Raw genomic sequence first — 18,733 nt, 5'->3', positions numbered from 1 at the left:
CCTTTTTCCTGCGACCGACGTAGCACGCCTGTTGGTTCCTGAGGATGTCTAAGGCTAGCTGCTATCATTCTCTCATTAATGTATTTCTTGTAGCATGCTTCATGCACCGTCACTTTACTGAGCGTTTTCAAAAAACGGGTGTGAGAAGACTCCCTGCGTTTAGCACTACAATCGATAAGTGTGCTCAGTCCTTTCTTTTTCTTATTGCGTCCACCACTCATCACGGTTTTTTCGCAAATGAAACACAAATTCATGTCAGACATACTCATTTTCAGCACCACAACATATATTGAATGGAAGCGACTCCCAACTGTAGGACCCTGATTGTTGTGTGCTAATACCTGTCAGCGCGCTGTGAACAATCACCAGAGATAATCGCCTTCCGCCCGCCAAAGAATAAATACCCTTTTGTCCGATAAAGAACAATTCCTACATGCTTTTTCTTATAACTGATCATTAACGTCAATCAACTGTAGAAAATGTACGGCACCTGCATGCAGTCGTATTACATATTGTAACACAAATAAACTTCACGCAGTCCGACGTGAATGTGTTCGTAGTTACTGAATATGATGCTGTTTGTCCTGGCCCTGCAGCAGAGTGAGATGGTAAATTCCAATGAATAACATGATCAGTAAGATGTTTATATTACACAAGTAGAAATTGAAATAACAGTGTTCAAAAATTAGGTAATTTGCCACTTTGCTCGAAATTTGAAAAATTGGTATTTTTTGACGCGCTGTAGCGCCTGAGATACTGGTAGTAGAAAAAAATGGTAATAATCAAATTTGTAGAGACTTTCGTGCTCTTTAAAAAAGAAAATAGACGTCAAAGTGATAGGAGCAAGTGAAACTGAGACATTTTGAAAAAAACTGAAAAAAGTTCGAAATTTTCGAAGTTTTTTGACTGCAGAAAGTTTCCCAAGAGAAATTTTGTTGGCAAAACTTGATTTTCTAACCTTTCCAACAATATGAACGAGTTAAAAAAGAAAATTTTCTACCCCACCTTTTGCAATGTACAGGCTTTTTTTCTGACAGTTTCACTGGACTGTTGCAGTTTTCAGTGGATTATTTTCAAACTTCCAAACCGGTAAACTATTTTCTGAGTTTCGATTTTATAATCGGGACTATCGGGACTGATATTCCATATGTTGGTACCCGCTGATACCTGTATAAATTAAGTACAATAATCGTTTCATATCGATTTTCTTTGCTCCTTCTTAGCATTGGTGTCAGCATCAATTTTGCGAAGCGCTAGCACGTGGTGTTCGTAAGTTATAACGAGTTGTAAAACTTATATTATGAAACGGAAATCAAGGTCTTTGGAACAAATTCCCTTGCTTCAGTGCCACAGAAACTGTTTGTTCAGTGAAGTGCGAGGTACTGTGTGTAATTGTGCTGTACCTGTGCCTCATGGCAGCGCCGCAGATCTCAAGTATCGGATAGATTCAGAGAAACACAGGAGGGATATTCAACCGGTATATTCCTCACTAAAAGTGACGAGATATTTTGTGGCTTAAAAGACAAAGGAACAGGAAAACGTAGCTGCAGCAGAAGAAACCATGTCAGTGCAGTGCTCTAACATTTGCAGGAACAGGTAGTATCTGCTGTAAACAGATACCAACCATAGGAATCCGAAAATCTTAATGTCACAATTCTCAATAAATAAATTTCTGAACGCTTGAAATGTTTTTCTCTACAGTTTTTATATGATTACCATTACTCACATCAGTAAAGGCTACATTTCCAGAGAAAGACGTGCTTTTGGAATAAAAGCGGTTTTTACGAGAGGTTAAAAGTTGTCCTACTTTTTCGCCAAGAGAAGGTACGAAAAATCCCACGTTTTTCCAAAAAGTTATGCTCTAACCCTACTACACCTGGTAGCAACACCAAATTTCTGTTCTGGATGTTTCACTTGTTTGGTCGGGCAGTGGATTTTTGTAGCTCAACAGAGTGTAGATGCGCGTTAAGCTCGCCACGTCGTCGCTCTTACGTGTTGTGCTGTGCGTACTCTGCGGAGGAGCGAGGCGAGGCGAGGCGACTGCACGCACTTTGAGACGCGTGCCTCCTCCCTTACCTTGGCCGGGCTGCTGACCATTGTGACGCCCGTAGCCGACTGACAGACTGGCGGCCGCGGACTCTGCCCTCTGGAGCGCAGGCAACGCGTCGTAAACGCGGTTAGGGCCCCAAGGCGGTGGCCGCGCCACGCACTGCCCCAGCATTCACCGCCGCCACGAACGAGGCGCGCAGCCCGTTCCCGTCTCCCAGGGGCGCGACAGTTCCGTTTGTCTCTTGTGTCCGCTATGAATTACAGCAAAGGGGCTGGTCTTCCTCTCGATAATTGTTCTTCTTCTTCTTCTTATTATTGTTAGTTAACATCGTTATTCCAACTTCGTGATGCGCACTCCAAGAGCTTCATGTCTCCCCTCTAACTCGTCTGCTCTACCCATCGTCCTATCCTAATCAAAGTTAACAGTGTTCACTTTACATAGGATGCTTTGAGTTCTCGCTTAACCCCAAAGAGGACAACACATTCATCACATAGATCTAAACGCTACAGCGTGCCCGACCAGGGACCTCGTATACTCTAAGAGAAGTGCTTCTGTGCCCCCAACGTACACCACTTCCGACCCACCATTAATGTTGCGTTCGATTCTAAAATTGTTTCGAATTTTCCAAAATGGAGGCAGGCAGGGGGACGACTCCACATGACGGCTCCCTCGATAGCGTCCAGACGACAGTGAATATGGAAACCTGTGAATTAGGCTGTTATTGGAGCCATCCTGTTAACAAAGGGCGTTTGAGACACTGTCGATACGCCTTGTCCGGGCGACCTAAACTTCTCCCACACCCATACACCTGTCGTGGCTAGAGCTGCCTAACAGGTAGATCATGGTGGGCAGTTTTTCTACCTCATCAGCCGAAAACAACTGTCTGCACACGAGTATGGGAAATTCTTTGGACCACCATCCTGTCCTCATAAAGTTCTTTGAGGTGTTCCTTTCCGTAATGGTTGCACGAGGCTTCCAAGCCCCAGCGTCCACTGCAAGATTTACTGTTAAATGACCAAACTGCCTCAACTCCAAAAAATTCGAAGGCGGGCCACCGTAAAGATCCCGCATGCATTAACAACGTACATGCATCGTGTTGATAACTTCCTGTCGTATCAGAAAAAATGATGTCTTAGGTGTAAAATCAAAATTAAAGAGTAGCCTTGAATATGAAAAATAGTGAGACAGTAACTCGTCCTCTCTCAATGGCTTAGTTGCATCTACGTGTTCGGGGGCAGCTTTTGAACTGGTTCCTGCATTTGTCTTATTGACAAAAGTATAGATTCGAAAACTTATTTGCATACAGCTGACACCATTGAAAAGTTACTTGTTTATTTATTTACATGATTTTTCCTGCGGCATCGCCTGCACATCCATATGTCACATACAGAATGCAGGCATTTTTACATGTGCCACCTTAATATATGCCTACTTCATATGTTGGTTGGCTTTTTTTCTCTGCGTTGAACAATCTATCCACGTTACTAACTTTACGATCTGATTTTTCGTGTATGGTCATAATTTCACCACTAAGTGGGCTAAGCCTGTCGGGACAGGGTCCACCTACCCACCTGCTGCCCACGAGGTAATAACCATTAATGGCTTTCTCTCGCCACTAGGAGCAGCTAACCAAACTATATAGAAACAACTGCTAAAAGCTATAATTATTAGTCTGCAAATGAAATAGGTGCTGATGTAATGTTGTTCAGTGCACTTTTCCCAGTCACCAGTAGCAATATCTGCATTCACCCTGTGGCACTCTGGACTTCACACCTTCACACACACACACACACACACACACACACACACACACACACACACACACATATATATATATATATATATATATATATATATATATATATATATATATATATATGTGTGTGTGTGTGTGTGTGTGTGTGTGTGTGTGTGTGTGTGTGTGTGTGTGTATGGGTGCCAGAGGTATGAATGCAGAACCTGCTGTTGTTGACTGAAGACAGCATGTATAAATTACAGAAATAATTGATCAAATAATGAGTCATGTTTCAAATACATTTAAAGTATATTTGTACACATACGTCATCTGTATCTCTAGCAAATTTCACCCTGCACTTTCATTAGAATTCATTAACTGATAGTTGTTTCGATGGGAACTGTTACATTTTCTGTTGTTTTACACCATGCGACTCTAGGGAGGCCGTTAAATTTATCTGTCATATTGAGTCGTATAGCTTGATATTTAGCCCCAAAACACGATGTGGTACATACAATGAAAAATTAAAATAAGAGACAGATGACCTTTCAAACTTTTAAAATATTCGAACAGGTCGTTTTCGGACATTTCAATATGTTGTCCTTTCTCATCATTATCCCAACTTCTGGTGGTAGTAAGGGTATTTTACTGCCACACTATTTTGATACAAATAATCAGTTATGTACATGCCAGATTTAACTGAAATTACTCCAGGCATTCCTGAGCTACGCTTTTATGTTACGCCTTTGACTGTCACAGTAAATTTTTGAAATCAGAAAATGATGCGTGTGCTAATTTTAAGTCAATGCTCTAGTCCCTCCCCCCTCTATTTCCTTGTAGCTCCACCTGTAGGGATGAAACGTCATATCGGCTGTCAACACTAAGTCTAGGGACACCGAAACCTATGTATCGGTCGTTATAGAATATTTTTACACGATACGTCTTCTCACACCCACACCCAAATCTAGGGATGGTTGGAGACCATTACGCTCGCATAATTTTTATACAAATAATTGATCAAATAAAGAGTCATGTATATAGAAAATTAGATTATTCCAGAAGTTATGTGTTGAACCGGTGTCTCACAATCTGATGATTCCACACAAAACTTCACGGGCGTGAGCATATAAGCTCACCACAGTTACGTGGTTTAAGATTATTCAATCATTTGTCTGAGAATATTTTTCTTAACATGAAAGAAATGTAAGCATAAATTTCTGATAAACGAAAATGCTGTTGACAGGTAAACGACTGTGAAGATCAAGAGAATATCCCAGACGCTGCGCGATTTCCTGAAATTCTTCTGTGAATTCAAGAAGATGCCGGTGCATTTTTCAAACAGTAATTCGAGATAATAATGAAATATGTCAACTTCCATTTATGATTTTGTAAGAAGGAGTTCAGGTTCTTAGTATTAAGGTTCCACGTTCATGTTCGTAAAATATAGACATTTTTTGCATTAGACTTCTTCTAGCAGCTCTGTGCATCACATCTCCAGTCGAAATAGTGTGTGGTCAAGAGTAAAAGCCGGCGCCGTTTTATGACCCTTTCTGCTGTTTGTGGTTGCAGATGGCTTCCGCCTCTGCAATCTAGCGCCGGCGACCTCGTAACCTGGCCAGAGCCATTCCCAGAGCATCGCTGTTCCCTTGCTACTCGCATTCGGTCCGTCGTCTGTCCACCTCTACTGTCCTTCTCCGATTCCGGTAACTGCTCCCTGAAAGCGAGCACACACACACATGGGGATGGAACAGAGTTTGTGTAGGGCTGGACACAGAGCGATGCCCTGCGGAACCCGCGCTCTCAGCGATTCTGGGCCGGTGCTTCCACTCCGCCGGCCACTACCATCCTAGGCGCTCTCAGGCACCGTTAGTCTCCTCTGCCTCGCCGAGTAATTAGGCCACCGGGCGGCAGCCAACTCCTCCCTACGTCGGACTCCAAAAGACTTACTGCTCCATATTCAGTCGGCCCTAAAGAACATGACATTTCTGCAGCAGACAATTACATAAAATGACAGTGAATAAAAGAGATCTGCCTTCCTACTAGAAAACTTTTTCTGCCTTCTTTACTCCACAAACATGTTTCACCACAGCTCTGGCATATTCAGTGGATTTTGACTTGTACTGTTTCTGGAAAAACATTTACACGTACATTATATAGGCTAGGAATATTCCGAAATAAGTTTTTTTTTTTTGTTATTTAGATTACATATCAGTTTGGATTCCGTAGAAATGTTGGAACACGCGAGGCAATACTGACCATATGACTTATCTTTGTAGACATAGAGAAAGCTTTTGACAATGTTGACTGGAATACTCTCTTCCAAATTCTGATGGTGGTAGGGGTAAAATACAGGGAGCGAAAGGCTATTTACAATTTGTACAGAAACCAGATGGCAGTTATAAGAGTCGAGGGGCATGAAAGGGAAGTAGCGGTTGGGAATGAAGTGAGACATGGTTGTAGCCTGTGCCCGATGTTATTCAATCTGTATATTGAGCAAGCAGTGAAAGAAACAAAAGAAAAACTTGGAGTAGGTATTAAAATCCATGGATAAGAAATAAAAACTTTGAGGTATGCAGGTGACATTGTAATTCAGTCAGGGACAGCAAAGGACCTGGAAGAGCAGTTAAAAGGTATGGACAGTGTTGAAATGAGGACATAAGATGAGCTTTAACAAAAGCAAAACGAGAAAAATAGGATGTAGTAGAATTAAATCAGGTGATGCTGAGGTAAATTGATTAGGAAATGAGACACTTAAACAAGTAGATGAGTTTCGCTATTTGGAGAGCAAAATAATCGATGACGGTCGAAGTAGGGAGGATATAAAATATAGGCTTGCAATGGCAAAGAAAGCGTTTCTGAAGAAGTGAAATTTGCTAACATGGAGTATAAATTTAAATGCCAGGAAGTATTTTCTGAAAGTGTTTGTGTAGAGTGTAGCCATGTATGGAATTGAAGGATGGACGATAAATAGATTAGCCGGGAAGAGTATAGAAGCTTTCGAAATGAGGTGCTGAAGATTAGATGGGTAAATCATGTAACTAATGAGGGGGTACTGAATAGAATTCGGAGAAGAGTACTTCGTGGCACAACCTGACTAAAAGAAGGTATCGGCTGGTAGGACAATTTCTGAGGCGTCAAGGGATCACAAATTTAGCATTGGAGTGAAGCGTGGAGGGTAAAAATCGTAGAGGGACACCAAGTGAAGGAGACACCAAAGAGATTCAGAGGGATGTAGGTTGCAGTAGTTAGTCGGAGATGAAGAGGCTTGCAGAGGATAGGATAGCATGGAGAGCTGCATCAAACCAGTCTCTGGACTGAAGACCATCACAACAACAACAACAACAACAACAACTTTTATGTTATTTTTCATTGTTTTCGAGCTGTGATAGTAAACGGGAACCTGTCATACGTGTAAATTATAAGAGGCGATCAGTAAATGATAAAATACCTTTTGTACTGTAAGCAGATTATTTTTTTCAGGATTCCAGTATACCATATCATTCCCCACCCTTCTGGCTACAAAATCCTATTTTCAGCATGATCTCCGTTCAGTGGACGGACTTTCACCGCCTTGCTGAGGGGGCCAACGTTTTGTTGCATCAATAACCTCTGAATCATCGGCGTTCTGCTTCCAGCGGATTGCATCCTTCATTGGGCCGAACAGATGGAAGTCGGAAAGTGCAAGATCGATGCTATAGGGAGGATGAGGAACAACACCCCAATGAAGCTTTTTGAGGTCCTATCGGGTTCGGAGACGTCTACAAGGCACTGCGCAGTGATGAAGAAGAAGTGAGTTTGCAGGTTTGTGGTGACGAACATACTGAAGTCATTTCTTCAGTTTCCGGACGGTATCAGAATACACATCAGAGTTGATAGTTGCATCATGAGGGAAAACATCAAACACAATAACCGTTTCAGAGTCACAGAAACAGTCGCTATTACTTTACCGCATGAGGTTGCGTCCTTGAATTTTCTCTTTATAGGAAAGGTGATGTGGCACTACTCCAAGAAATGCCGTTTTGTTTGCGGTTCGAAGTGCTGATCTCATGTTTCACCGTCTGTGACGAAATAATTGTCACGATTAGTCTCGTAACGTGCAAGCGAATTTACACAGAGTGTTGAGCAGCGAGGTGTTGGACTTTGATTCGTCGGTCACCTCGAATGAGAGTGTCCGCACGCTCCAAGGTTGCAGGCGTCACAGCTGCGATCGAGCGGCCGGCATGCACGAGATCAGGCAGGTTAGCGCGAACCTGTTATGATGATGTCAGGCGCCTCTCCGGCGAATCACCTTGCTTTTGTTCTGTGCCAGGTCTCCACATTCTGCAGGCTGCTATGAATATCAGCGATGTTCTGGTTTTCCGCCAAAAGAAACTCATTGTCATCTCTCTGCTTGGGACGCAACACCGTTGCAGAAGCCATTTCGAAGGCTAAACATAGAGCCGCCAGCTATCGGAATTTCAGAAACTGTAGGGGCTGAAGCGGGAATATTCCAAGATGCTGCACAACAAATTCCGCATTCTTTTTTCTCAACCGGAATTGGCTAAGAAAAAAAGTACTGCATTACCTATTGAGCGGCCCTCATCATACATAATGTCTTCTGTTTCGTAACGTTGTTAGGACATGGTGGGAATTGAAGTTTGCTTTAGAATACAACCTCTAAATTTTTTTTTCGGATATATGGTGGCATACGTCCCTTTTTTACCCTTACTACTGTTGCTCAAAATGGTTCAAAGTGCTCTCTGCAGTATGGGACTTAACATCTAAGGTCATCAGTCCCCTAGAACTTAGAACTACTTAAACCCAACTAATCTAAGGACACCCATCCAAGCCCGAGGCAGGATTCGAACGTGCGACCGTAGCGGTCCCGTGGTTCCAGACTGAAGCACCTAGAACCGCTCGGCCACACCGGCTGGCACCATTGCTGCAGCTTACCCATCTTGAGCTGTATTTAGTTTATAAGTTGCTTGCTAAATGTGTTGTTATTATTTTTACGTTTTTACGCTTTTACCTCAGGGTACTTGTTAGATTTGATGTCATTTTTGCTTGGAACGCTGTTTGGCGTGGCTTGCTGTTTTAAATTGTGCTGCCGATTTATAACAGCGTTTACTTACATTTCCTCTTGCTCATTGGCGATCATGGAAGTTGCGATGTTGCTGTGGCTTCGCCCACTTGTCACTGCACGTTTTCCTTTGGGATACGCGATTCACAGCCGTTTGCTTCACAGCGTTATTTCTTATTGCCGGAGGCGAAATTTGAACTTTTTCGGATGTGTTTTCATTTCGTGTGTAAGTGCGTGTCTGTCTGTGTGTGTGTGTCTGTGTGTGTGTGTGTGTCTGTGTCTCTGTGTGTGTGTGTGTGTGTGTGTGAGTGAGTGTGACTTTATTCTCTGTTCTTTGATACGTCCCTTAGAGTCTTGAATAACGTTGAACAGCTTTTTGGATGTGGTAATTTAGTACCATTATTAAAAACTCGTACAAATGACGCAAAGGCAGACATCAGAAAGGTGCGTACTCCACTATTTTACTGGAACAGATTTTCAGAGATTATATTTCAAGCAAGCATTCAATTCAGACGTTGCCCTATCATTCCTGTGATACAGAAGACATTTTTTATTAATATAGATTTGTGGCTGTTTCCTGTTTGTGACCACAGGGGGTACATAATGTAGAAAAAAAAGATAAAATACTTACGTATCTTAATTAACAAATAAATCTTATGGAAACAAATCCCTAAAATATGTAAAATTTGTCGGTTATTTCAGAAAATACAGAACAAGAAAAATTTTCCATCATGTGTAAAATTGTATGTGTCGGTAGAGAACAAACAGACAATTGCACAAATGGTGGTACAAATATGCTTTTTTTTCAAATTATCTGACAGCTGCAGACAGCCACCTACGACTAACTCCAACAAGAAGAATCCTAGCGACGACGCTACAGTCTCACCACTGTGGTGAAACATGTTTGGCGATTAAAATAATGAAAAACTGTGTTCCTGCAAGAAGGCTGACCCTGCTAAGTTCACTATTATTTTCAGTAATCACGTAAATAGAACTTAAAGATCCATTACGTTAATGAAATGAAATCATAGGAAACGCCGTTTCTATAGAACACACCCAGCAGCTCGATAATGGCGAGAGATGAGTAGCTTTTATAATAAATGTCCAAGGAATGTCCTAACGAAGTAATGAAAAGCCACCACATATTTTTACACATAACTAAGCGGTTCCTAATTATTTAAAGATTACTGTGTACCACGGTGGGCATATTTCTAAAAAAATAAACTAATGCAAAGATTTCTCCCGGAAAGGAGTAATAAAAATGTAGCAATCTAAACAAAGTGGCTATAGTGTCTCAGGAATTTAACAATTGTTACTAAGATAGATCCAAAAAGATACAGTACGGAATTAGTACAGTGTTGGTCTGACTACACCAGCGCTTCGGAAGGCTGATTCCAGCCAGACAATATGGCTGCCGTGTGCTAAGTCATTGTCTGCTCAATGTCCGCATACGTCAGTATTAGGCAGCAGAGATCAGTTACCGGTCACTTCACGGTAACAGACAAACAGGAGCTTCATTTATCACGCATCCTAGCAGTACGTATCCATAAATCAGAAACATTCTCGAGGCCCTTCTCCATTGCTTTAGTCTCCCTCAGGAACAAGCTATCTAATTATCTACACGCTATTCGATAACGTGTATCATCTAAGATATGCTTAAACATTTAAAAATGTTTGTGTGATGGCTGTTTTTCGCAGGAAATGTATGTAAGTCGTAATAGCTGGTAAAAAAGTGCCTTTTTATGCGGTACGTGAGTTTTTATCTTATATGTAGATGCATTTACGCTTTTTAACAAAGCATACTCAATGGAATTCTCGGAATATTACAAGATATTTTAGTCTTCATATGTTCGTTTTTAGCTTTAAAACAGTTTATGTAAATATTTTATAACAGAATGAAAAGATACAAAAAAAATCTAATAAATATTTTATAACAGAATGAAAAGATACAAAAAAAACATCTAATTCATTACATGAAGGTTATGCAGTTTTATGTAAATGTCGTACTCATAATTGTTCTCCTAGTAATTGTTACGTATGGCTCTTCCTCTGTGGCAAATGGTGATGCAAACACTCGTATTTACTTCCAGTTACCTTTCTTTTTATTTTCGATATTCAGACACTACCATTTTGTGTCCTGTCTTAATTACTTATGTTTTATTACGTTCCTATTACTCCCCTTCTCTTGTGTCTTAATTCATGGTGTAAGTTCAAAATCTCTCTGCTAGCATGTCATCTGCATCATTCTACTTTTCCCATATTAATAAACAGTGTTCCCAAACGTATGAAATCATACCTAAACTGGACGTACAGTGTCTTAAACTATGTTCAAGTGAGAAGTCAATGATCGTACACGATTATTTCCGGTAGTACGAGGTTTTTGCATAAGCAACGCGTGTGGCGAATGAAGTTCTCAAGTTTCTTATTATTCATACCAAATTACTTCCTACAGCCTTGAGGTAAACGACGTTAGCACGAGAATCAACACACGACAATATGCGGTGTGTGCAAGGCACAGTTTACTACTGTTGACATTTTACGAGGTTCCGCAGGTTCATTACTCGTTAAAGGAATTTGCATATAAATAGTTTATGTAGGATGGAACAGGATGTAGTGCCCAGAACGTTGACTCATCCCCCATAGAAAAGTTTCACAGCTACCGTCATCCTAATTGGAATGCCTGGAAAAGTAGCCGAAGTTGCGAACAATAGGTCCTCTGCTAGAATTGCGCGACTGTGCATGGACATCTGGTGTCACATACGTCCGGAAAGGATCACCGTCCAAAAACTAGTCGATTCCGTACCACAAACTGTTGCTTCTGTATTGGACTTCAAAAGTGAACCATCACGCTTATAAGCAATTTTCTGTGGTCAGAATCCATTGCAACAACTGGGGTGTCAGCATAGCCTGCAGGTAGGGATGTGGGCGGACATATTGCAAAACCACGAAGACAGCTTACAGGAAGTAACATGGGCAACTTACTTTCACACTTTCTTTGCTGTTATTGTTGACCACCTTACTGGAACACTGCTGACCGAAATTTCAGTAATGTTAAACAGGTGATATGGAGGGAACTGCTACTTGTCATTCACATCTTCCTCAAATGAAAAGCAGAACATGCTTATTACAAGCTCTTGCTGTAGTAAAACTCGTTCGTTTTGGGCTTCTTCCGGAAACTTCGCGCTTTTTTATGCAATACCCAAACTTTTCCACCTTCCCAGATATTTTTTTTCAGTATATAAGAATAAATATGTTTCGTTCCTGCCTCTCATTTGAAGCGGAAGATACAGAGCACCATTCGTTGTTAAACCATACAATTTGATTTCGGAGAATAAAACAAGCTAAAGTATTTCGTTCCCTCCGTCTGGCGAAGAACGCTAGCAAGAACTTCCTTCTCCATCGTGGCAAAAAAAATTTCTGTGTCATTCTCCTGTTAAGCGACACTCGTGGTCACCTCAGCCGGTCTTTAATGACTGCTAATTTGATAATTTCATTTTATTTGCAGTCCATATCTATAAACTTTCTGTTAGTAATTTTGAACCACTTTTGTACTATACTAAAAGAGAGAATAAACTTACAGTGAATGCATTCGAAGCTAAGTTGCACTTTCATGACCTAATCTCGAGAATGCTACTGATAATAATAATTATAATAATAATAATAATCTAGCGTGCACTTGAAAACCATTCATACCGATGAAATGTCCATCTGCCACGTAAATAAAGCCACTTTACTGGGGTCAGAAGGAATTATCCAGCGATACATCATGAAGTCCTAGACGATTGGGAAGTACCCGACTAGTGATAAAATACGAATTTCAGTATAATGAACTCGTTTGCTGTGTTTACAGCTGTAATAATAATAATAGTAGTAGTGATAGTAATTTCAGTTATAATTACGTATAAAATTCCTATTTTTGTCATTTATAGGTAAAGTTACATGTACCTGTTCAAATGGCTCTGAGCACTATGGGACTTAACATCTATGGTCATCAGTCCCCTAGAACTTAGAACTACTTAAACCTAACTAAGCTAAGGACATCACACAACACCCAGTCATCACGAGGCAGAGAAAATCCCTGAACGCGCCGGGAATCGAACCCGGGAACCCGGGCGCGGGAAGCGAGAACGCTACCGCACGACCACGAGATGCGGACACATGTACCTGTCAAATGAAAATCGGTCAACATAAGGGATGCTAGTAGTGAAGCCGAAATGATACTCTGAGAATCATTTCGCCATCAATAACTCTTCCAGAATCTTCACGCCATTTCATGTCACGCGTTTCAACATAACGTTAAATAAATATCAGATATATAAGGAGGAAGAAATGGTTACTGAAACTACATGGCCACTTACAGTTAAAAAAAAAAAAATATAAATTATTAATGTACGAACGGAAGTCTTAGATTAGTCTACCGAAATGCAAATTTATTCCTTCCTTGGCTTCTGTCTCAATATACGAAAGAAAACTGACACGTAGCGGCTGTCAAAAATCCGGAACAAATATCCAACATTTACAGACAGATGTCACCACCTGGTTGGTTCCAAACGATCCTGGATCCTATTGTGTGCTACTGTCATTCTGGGTTACTTTTCCCCTACAAGAAACTGAGTCGATCAGATCAAACAGAAATATCAAACACTCTGTGCAAAGAACTGTTTGTACAGTAGTAGTTGAGGAGAAAGTATAATGGTGTGGAAGATAATTTATGAGCAAGCATGCATTAACATGCCCATGAAATGCTCACAGCACTGTCTGAGAAGTGCTGAAAGAGCAGTAATTACATCCCTGTACTAAACAAAACGTGTCAACACAGAGGGGACCGGAATACAATTCGACCAATATATTACGTTGCAACCCGTGCATTTCGGCTGGCGGTCAAGACTCTGTGGCTTCGTAGAGCTTCGGTTTATGTCAGTAATCATTTCCGACGCATTTTATAATAAATGTAATGATGAAACGTTGCTTCTGCTTAGTTAGATATAGAGAGTGCGTTTGGGAGGGGATCTTCGGTTTCAAAATTCGACTGATAATCGCTGACGTCCATTGTCATAAACGAAATTTCAAATTTTGTGTATTTGTTTGTGTGTTTGGTATACGTCAACTGATAATTGAGGAAGTAGGGCGCAGCCGCTTGTCTGAGATAAGGTTGACACAAGACAGTGTTTCGTCTACAGTCCGTTCAAACCAATCAGAACCGTGGCAACTCAAAAATAGTGCGTGTGTACCGTGCGTGGAAACTGTTTGTGTATCTGTGTGTGTGTGTGTGTGTCGACCTGTATCACTGTGCAGTTCCCGTAATATGTGAGAGGACTCCAGGAATCCTGGAATTACCTGTGGGAGAGACAGCAACCAAGCCATTATATGGGCTGCCTCCCCCATCCCGCTAACCTCACAAAAAAAAGAAAAAAATTGCCGCAGCTTGCCGGGATCCCACACAGGGAGCCGTAACTCGGCCTCTTCATAACGAGCATCATCCGCACCTAATGAATCTCGGCTAATGCGGAATAATACGCGTAATCCCGGCTCTAGCGTGGTTTCTGAACACGTTTTCAGCACGTGTGACCCAGTATTATCGCTACCTAAAAACGAACGACTGCTCAGCTAAATGAAAGCTTAGGCGTTTCTGGAAAGAAACAAAAATGGACAGGAACTGAATATTTTAAAATTATTTTCTTCCGAATCAAAACGACTTTGTTTTTGCCTTAGTAATTGTTTTCAAAGAGGATGATGATTCCTGAAGTGTCTTCGAACTGTGTTTAGGCCTCATGTACAGATTGGTTTCTCGGAATCTTCCTTTGCAGACACAACTAGAATTACCCGTGGTGGGGTTGTCTGTTTTGTTTTCCCATTTTGGCACTCCCCGCTGCCGAAATGCACTTGGTTTTTCGCACTTCCCATACCTGATAGAACGCTATCGCTTCCCAGTCTCTGCTGAAATCATTTAGTTCTCCGCTTTTAATCTCTACGGCATCTCTCTCATAGCTTAGCTATAATCCAGTATTAGTACCTGTAACTTGAGATTACAGCATATAAAAAGTAAAGGAATTGGAACTAATTCTAATACATCCAAGAGAAGTAATTTAAGTCCTGGTATGTGTAGAACAGACTATACCAGTTAATCCACACCTTTTTGAGACCACTTCCCATGGGTGCAATCAGACATTAACTAGTGCCCTAACCCCTCCCCCTCCGCACCCCCTCCGACAATCAATATGTTAGCGCCTAGCTAAGCTTTAGAACGAAAAAAGTTTTCCTGGAATTCTGTCATTTTTAATATGACGATAGGTAAATGATATTTAGTTTTATAGGTGTTTAATTAAATCTCTAACTTATGAATCGATGAGACAATTGGTACTAGTTAATTATAAGAAACTTTTTTACGTACAACTATGAAACAACTGTTAATGCCTCGAGAATACTACCTACAGCTTCTTCTTAGAGAAGAAAGCTAACACTGACGGCAGAGTCTTGCTATAAAACGTACTTCTCCTGCACCAGTACTCGATCTAGCGCCACTTGCTTCACGCACGCCTTGTACCTCATTTAAAATCAATTAAATTAAAATATGTACACCGTACTTGGGGCTACGGGTTCTAAAATACTAAATGGGAAGAGACCTTATCTCTGAAATGGTAGAAATTGGAAGACTTTATTTCACGACTGAACCGCTGAATCGATTACGATGAAATTTTGCTATGAAGATAGCGTGAAAGCTAGGAAGTACGAAGGCTTCTTTATAAAGTGTCTAGTACAAGGTATTCATTCAGTTAAACGATATTAATCGAATTAGAAAAACTTATTTACGGTTCCCAAATCCTCTTTACTCTTTGATTTTTGAACATTATCATATTTTTGAAAATGATTTTATTGATTGGTATATTCCGCGTAATACATTTCAACGTAATGATTACAATTCATATGCGATACTCAATGTGTGTAAGCGATATTATAAATTCAAAAGTAACTCTCTCTGTTCCGTCTCTGCGACTAAATTGCTGAACCGATTTCGATGATATGATATAGGGATAGCTTAAATCACGAGGAAGAACGTAGTCTACTGCATGAAGTCAAAAACGTCGACGCCTAAGAGGGTAATTTGGGGAATGGAACATAATTTGTTAGATCAGTGAACATGAACCACATTAAAAAGTTACTAAAATTGTTGCATAATGTAGACGTTGCATAATGAGCTGCTGCTGCTTCAGCGGGAACACCGAGAGCTGCGCTCCTCCACACACCCACCGCTCGGCATCGACGTTGGCCAGCGTCACCAGTTATGGCAACCAGAGCAGGCAGACACGCGAGAGTGGCTGATGTTGAGGAGGAGGAGGAGGAGGAGGAGGAGGAGGAGGAGGAGATTGGTGGTTAACGTCCCGTCGACAGCGATGTCATTAGTGACGGAGCACAAGCTCGGATAAGAGAAGGATGGAGATGGAATGCGACCGTGCCTTTTTGAAAGATGCATACTGGCATTTACCATTACCGATCCAGGGAAATCATGAAATACGTAAATCTGGATGCCCGGACGTGGATTTTAACCATCGTCCGATCGAATGCGGTGGCAGTGGATGTTATTGCACGTACAACAGCTTACTTACTGACCATCGCTCTTCGTGACAAACGTACTGATATGCTAACAGAGATACCTCAATATCAAGATGCATACCTGCGCACTACATGACTCAAGCTGAATTGGAAGCATGGACAAGCTTTGTATCAGTTTTCAATAATTTTTTGGAGTAGCACAAAGCTGAAGAATATTCCGAAATAGTAGACGAAATGCTCTAGAATTTCCAAAAACTAGGAGTTGATATGAGTATCAAATTGCATTTTTGCAGTCATTTAGATAAATTTCCTGGCAACTTTGGCGATTACGGCAAAGAGCAAGGGGAGCGGTTCCACCAGGAAAGATGTCAAGCCCGTCACGATCTCCATAAGATGGCAGACTACTGCTGAATCTTGCAGAAACACTGTCCGGGCCAAAAACACCAACTAAAATCCCATACAAAACGTTTTTCTTAATTCTTATTTTTATGTTTCTGTCGTTATGATTAATTTTATTATTATTTGTATCATTTATAGCACTTTGTTTGTTCTAATTATACTCTAAACTTCAAAATAAACGATTTAGAAATATTCTCCTCTTTTTCAGAATTTAATTTCCAGTGTAAATCGATTGCCTTTATCTCAAAAACCCAAATAAAATTTTATTAATTTCGTAATTAGCAGACCAGAGTTACCTTAAATTGATTAATAAATCCCATACCGCAAAATTTGTGTTATTCTGTGTTATCCTCGGACGCTTCACCCCGCCCATTAACCTGCTTACATACTTAATATTGTCACTAAATCGCTTCCTTAATCGTGTGGTGATCATTTTCCGCATATTCTGTTAGAGCAAACAAACATATCGCAAAGGGGAAAAATTTCTCAACAATACAGCGTCCTCTGCAGATGGCCACACTGTTGCTGAGCAACGGACGAGACGAAGCGACGGACGTGGCGAGCAACATGGACGCGTCCTTCCGCAGCCAGCAGAACCTCAAGAAACCGTGAAGAGCAGTAGCAGTGAGAAGGTAAGCTATCAACAAAACTTGTCGGTTCTTGAAATCTGTGGTATCCAAAGCACAAGTTTCAATCCGATTGCAGGTTTTTTCGCGTGTATGTATAATAAGTATATAGATCTTTAACACTGCAATTATATACAGGAAAACTTGATTTTTCAAACCATCCATCCAGAATATATGTGATGGATTGCCTGAGGCAGTTTTTGTAGGAGGAGCCTGAATTTCCTAAATCTTGTGTTTACAGTAAATTCACAATGCAGTAAATTACGGTATACATTCTCTTACGAGGTTTCTGAGCCAAGTGACCTCTGTCTTCACTAGTATAAAAATTGTTCAATAAGTTTTGTCTGTCGCCATGGTGTCTCGAAAACACGTTTCATATTAAAATTTCATAAGCAATAATATATTTCAAACAAAACTTGTATTTAGGTCAGAAACATAATTAATGTTTTAAATCAAACGTCTTATAAACGTAAAGACATATCATTTCACATTGTTGTTTACGTTTACTTATACTTAAAGAAGATGGGTCAGTCTTCGAATAGTGCTTAAAGGCGAGTGGTCGCTGAAATTCGAGCTGCTAATGCGTTGCGTCTTCTCGCTGACACGGTGGGAATCAAATAGCACAGTGTGCAGAAGACACCTGTAACTGCTTGTTTGTGAAAGAGTCATAAATAAGTCACAAAAGTAAAGTTCTGGAAAATCAAAGAAAACTTAATAAACGTCTACAACTCTTAGCGAGCCAAACTTTACATTCATTAATTTATTTTTCCATGTATGTAGGATGGTGTAATGGATAGCTTACGTACATAAACAATGCGGTGTATTTGCAAAAAATATTGAAATTTTGAAAATTTCCTTGACTTACGCCTTTACATAAATAAATGAACGTATTTTAGAACAAAGGAATTGATTAACATTAGATACCAATTCATAATGGTTTATTTACTACTTTTTTAGAAAGAAAGTAATGGCATAAGGTATACATACAAAACCTTTTAATGAATTGCACTAAGTTATAAAACATAATTACGAGGTGAGCTGTTTGTGGGCACCAAAAGGAGAGATCAATAAATTTCATGATGTTCGTTTTGTGTGTTTTGCATTTCATTGTTTTAAATAAGTCCTGATATATAGGTAGTTTCTCATCATATATGCTCCATAAGACGGCATTACACATGAGAGTTTCATATGAAACTTGTGCTTTGGAAGAAAAGTGTGGATTATTAAACAACCTATGGGTCATGAAGCAGTAACTATGCCTTTTCTTGCTAAGTTGCTCCGAAACTGCAAGAAACTAACAACGGTGATATCTT

This window comes from Schistocerca nitens, chromosome 4 (assembly GCF_023898315.1).
Source record: "Schistocerca nitens isolate TAMUIC-IGC-003100 chromosome 4, iqSchNite1.1, whole genome shotgun sequence".
Lineage (NCBI taxonomy): Eukaryota > Metazoa > Arthropoda > Insecta > Orthoptera > Acrididae > Schistocerca > Schistocerca nitens.
The sequence above is the reverse complement of the archived record's forward strand: the minus strand, read 5'-3'. Positions refer to the sequence as shown.